General features: G+C 30.6%; 1 non-coding gene across 1 annotated transcript; it reads left to right on the top strand.

Moving 5' to 3' along the window:
• The first annotated feature begins 4,612 nt into the window (after positions 1-4,612).
• TRNAL-UAG (transfer RNA leucine (anticodon UAG)) lies at positions 4,613-4,692 on the top strand. Its single transcript has one exon. It is a non-coding gene; the product is annotated as a tRNA-Leu (tRNA).
• The last annotated feature ends 237 nt before the right edge of the window (positions 4,693-4,929 follow it).

Genomic DNA, 4,929 nt, shown 5'->3' with positions numbered 1-4,929 from the left:
TACACAAAAAAGATTTTTCATCGGAAAGAGGTCTACGAAGACTTTTGGGAAAACGTCGACGTTTGCTGGCTTATTTGGCAAAGAAAAATAGAGTACGTTATAAGAAATTAATCGGTCAGTTGAATATTCGGGAGCAGTAATTTAATCGTTCAAATTTTTTTCTTGTTTTATTATTTTTTTAGTAGTCTTATAGTAGTCTTAGATTTTTCATTTTGATGAGCCTCGCTTTGAGGAATTCATGGAATAATCCATTTTCATGGAATAATGAATTAAGGAAGAAAGGATATGAGTCTACCGCTTACAAGAAAAGATCTCATGATAGTCAATATGGGCCCTCAACACCCATCAATGCATGGTGTTCTTCGACTGATCGTTACTCTCGATGGTGAGGATGTTATTGATTGTGAACCCATATTAGGGTATTTACAAGAGGAATGGAAAAAATCGCGGAAAACCGAACTATTATACAATACTTACCTTATGTAACAAGGATATAGAGAGATTGTAGAAAGGGGATAGGATAGTTATTTTTGCAAGAGACTTGTTGTAAATTCCTTAACTTAAGAAAGAAAAAAGAATAAAAACACAGATACATAACATAAAAAAAAGAATAAATAAGACGAGATTCGACCTCCCCCTACATATTTAATTTCCTCTCCTATACAAAAACTAGCAAGACCCACTCCATTGGTAATTCCATCAATAACACCCTTATCAAAAAACTCCGTGAGTTCGGTTAACCCTCTTATACCGAGGGTAAAGACCCTAGTATAGAAAATATCTATATAACCACGATTATATGACCAACTGTATATATTTTTTTTTACTTGATCTAAAAATTCTTTTTTAGGATTTCCTTTGTAAAAAGAGTTTATTAAATCCAAATTCTGAAAAAAAGAATAAGCGGATCCATAGAAGATATATGCTATGAATAAACCAAAGATAGCTAGACTTACAGAAGAAATTGCATTAGTAATAAATTCATATGAATTTACAAAAGAATTAGAACTTTCCTGGGTAAAGTTTATTGAGGGAGTTAACCACTTTGATAATATGGTTAACTCTGCTATTCCATTACCAATTCCTCCATTATCAAAAGAGATTCCTATGAATCCAATGAACAAAGTGAAAAGTAGTAATATAAGAAGAGGAAATAACATAGTATTTCCCGTTTCATGCGGATAGGCAAAAGTTTTTTTAGCCCCAAAAGACGTAGTAAAGGATCCTATCCTATTTCTTGTATTACCTTGAATTTTTGGTATATTTTGTGAAAAAAAAGAAACTCCACTCTTCGTTGTTGATAAAACGAAATCCCTATTCACTCCTTTGGGTATCCTTTTTCCCCATAAGGATATTGAATACAAGGAACTCTCTTTAGTGCTACTGTAATTTTGAAAATGAACACGCAAATACCCATCAAATGTAAGTAAATATATCCGAAACATATAAAAGGCAGTTAATCCTGCAGTAAAGGAGGCTATTATTCCAAAAAAGGGCGAATACAACCAACTATTACTAAGGATTTCATCTTTGGACCAGAAGCAAGCAAGAGGTGGAATACCACAAAGAGAAAGTGTACCCCATAAAAAAGTAGTTCTTGTGATTGGAATGTATTTTCTTAAACCGCCCATAAGAACCATATTTTGACTTTTATCTGGTGAATATCCAACAAGAGGTTCCATTGAATGAATAACGGATCCGGATCCCAAGAACAATAAAGCTTTTGAATAAGCATGAGTGATCAAATGGAATAAAGCAGCTTGATAAGAACCTATACCTAGAGCTAACATCATATAACCCAATTGAGACATTGTAGAATAGGCTAAGCTTCTTTTAATATCTCTCTGAGCAAGAGCTAAAGTAGCTCCTAAGAATAGTGTTATTGTACCTACTAAAGAAATAAAACTCATTATCAAAGGTAAAGATATGAAAAGAGGAAGAAGTCGAGCTAGAAGAAAAATTCCCGCAGCAACCATAGTTGCTGCGTGTATAAGAGCCGAAATAGGAGTGGGCCCTTCCATAGCATCGGGTAACCATACGTGAAGAGGGAATTGTGCGGATTTCGCAACTGCACCAAGGAATAATAAAAAAGCACACAAAGTAGTAAGTAAAGAGTTAATTCCATTATTAGGAATCCAGTTATTAGCTATTTTGAACAAATCCCTAAACTCTAAACTACCTGTTATCCAAAAAAAACCTAAAATTCCTAATAATAGACCAAAATCCCCTACACGATTAGTTACAAAAGCTTTTTGACAAGCACTCGCTGCGATTGGTCGTGTAAACCAAAAGCCTATCAATAAATAAGAACACATTCCCACGAGTTCCCAAAAAAAATAAATTTGTATCAAATTGGAGCTAGTAACCAATCCCAACATGGAAGTATTGAAAAAACTTATATAAACAAAAAATCTCAAATATCCTTCATCGTGAGACATATAACCATCACTATAAATAAGAACCAGGATTCCTACAGTAGTAATTAGTATTAACATAATAGAAGTAAGTGGGTCAATCAAGTATCCAAATTCTAAAGAAAAATCATTATTGACGGTCCAAGACCATAGATATTGATAGATCGAACTTCCATTTATTTGTTGAATAGACAGTTGAACTGAGAATACCATAGCTATACTTAAGAGTAAAACACTAGGAAAAGCCCATATGCGACGAAGATTTTTTGTTGCTGTCGGAATAAGAATAAGGCCAAATCCCATTGACATAATAACTGGAAGTGGGAGAAGAGGGATTACCCATGCATATTGATATGTATGTTCCATAAGAAAAGAAATTGCAATTTTTACTTCAATTTTTACTTCAATTTTTCTATAAAATTGTTTCCGATTCACCAAACCAATTCTTATCTCTTTCTGAAAGAATAAATAAAAAGAATAAGAAAAAATACTGAAATTCTTAATTTTTCCAAAATTTATCTCATTGAAATAATTAAAAATTAAGAATGGGTTTAGTTGGTTAAATTAAAAAAGTTAATAAAATAACTAGGTAACGAAGTTATTTTATTAACTAAATAAAGATATTTATAAAAATAAAAAAAAAAAAGTGGAATCATTTTACTTTCTATTCATAATTCATTTTTATATTTCTTTAAAACAAAGATGAAACAGCTCTCTTGTTCCATAATTAACTGATTGAGTGAATTCCAATGAAAACCTATGTTTATAAGAAATTATCGAATAGTCCTTACTTCATATAGAACTAAAATTCTAATGACTATAAATTACCTAAGTTTTAGAATGTCTTGTTTAAGAGACTCAGTATTTTTTGTTTTGATTGGAATTCCTTTCCTTTATGGAATACCATTCTGAACTTAATTAACTATTTTCATTTTCCCTTCTTTTTATCCCCCCGTCTTATCTTATATGGGGGATAGGCTTCCATACCATATATCTATATATGGAGTATACTTGATATATAAATAGATATAAATAGATTTAAATGAGAAACCCTTCTATATATTCTATATTATTAAAAAAAAAGTATAAAATATATAAAGAAAAAATGTTAAAAAATTCTTGTTGTCTTATCCGCATTAGACAAAATGAAGTAAAAAATAATTCAAAATTTAAGTATCTTTCAGTATCTAAGTATAAATACTAATAAAAAGAAGAAAGAAGGATTGATTTGCAGCAATAGATGTCTTTCACATACAACTAGAAAAAAGTAATTTCCTTTTTGAATGGCAGTTCCAAAAAAACGTACTTCAATGTCAAAAAAGCGTATTCGTAAAAATATTTGGAAGAAAAAGACTTATTTTTCCATAGTACAATCTTATTCTTTAGTAAAATCAAGATCATTTTCGAGCGGTAATGAGCATCCAAAACCAAAGGGTTTTTCTGGGCAACAAACAAATAATAAGATTTTGGAATAATATGAATTGACTTATCAAAAAAGAATTCCAATTATTTAATAATTTGGATTCTTCTTTGAATGTACTTTTATGTGTCGAATTACTCGGTACAATATTCTTAGAACAAAAAACCCCTCTTATCTTATATATACAAGAAAAAAAAAGTTTTGTTTGGTATACTGTGTGCTAAGTATTCTTTTCCTATCAATGAACTTTTCATAATTTTCCTAATAGAATCCTCATATTCTATTAGGAAAATTATGAAAAGTGGAGTATTCTTACAATAGGACTTACAACTTCCACCTATCTTCTCCAAAATCATAAGGTTAGTAAATCTTATTAATAAGAGCATAAAGACTTTCATTCTAGAAATTTTTAAAAAATCCAAAAAGCCTTTTCTATTTATCCATTTTATTTTAATTTCATCATTAAATAGAAACCCTTTTGGATTTTTTTCATTGTATTGAAAGAATTTTCAAAATGTAAAGGGGAAATTAATTAGAAAAAATTAGTTCTATAATTGCAAGTTAGAAAAAAGAAGTTCCAACTCTTTCAAGCAGTGTTTGTGTTTCTATTGGGCAAAGCAAGAGTTTATTGTAAAAAAAAAAAATGGAAACGATACTACCAAACGAAGTCTATTTTAATGAAAACTCTAATGTTCCTAAATTTTATGGACTTTCCCAATATCGACGATTCCCAAGATAATAGCTATTATTCTTTTAAGTTACCTATTATTTGAAGTTAGCCGCCATGGTGAAATTGGTAGACACGCTGCTCTTAGGAAGCAGTGCTCAAGCATCTCGGTTCGAATCCGAGTGGCGGCATTCTTGAAAAAGAATACAATAGATTAGAAATCAATTCGAAATTTACAATTTTGTAATGGGACCTTCCCCTTATGCTATTTGCAACTTTAGAACATATACTAACTCATATCTCTTTCTCAACGATTTCAATTGTGATTACGATTCATTTTATAACCTTATTAGTTCGTGAACTTGGAGGATTACGCGATTCGTCAGAAAAAGGAATGATAGTTACTTTTTTCTCTATAACAGGATTCT

Source organism: Triticum urartu, unplaced genomic scaffold (genome assembly GCF_056163025.1).
Source record: "Triticum urartu cultivar PI428250 unplaced genomic scaffold, HENAU_Tu73 scaffold1689, whole genome shotgun sequence".
Classification (NCBI taxonomy): domain Eukaryota; kingdom Viridiplantae; phylum Streptophyta; class Magnoliopsida; order Poales; family Poaceae; genus Triticum; species Triticum urartu.
This window is presented reverse-complemented; position numbering and strand designations above follow the sequence as displayed.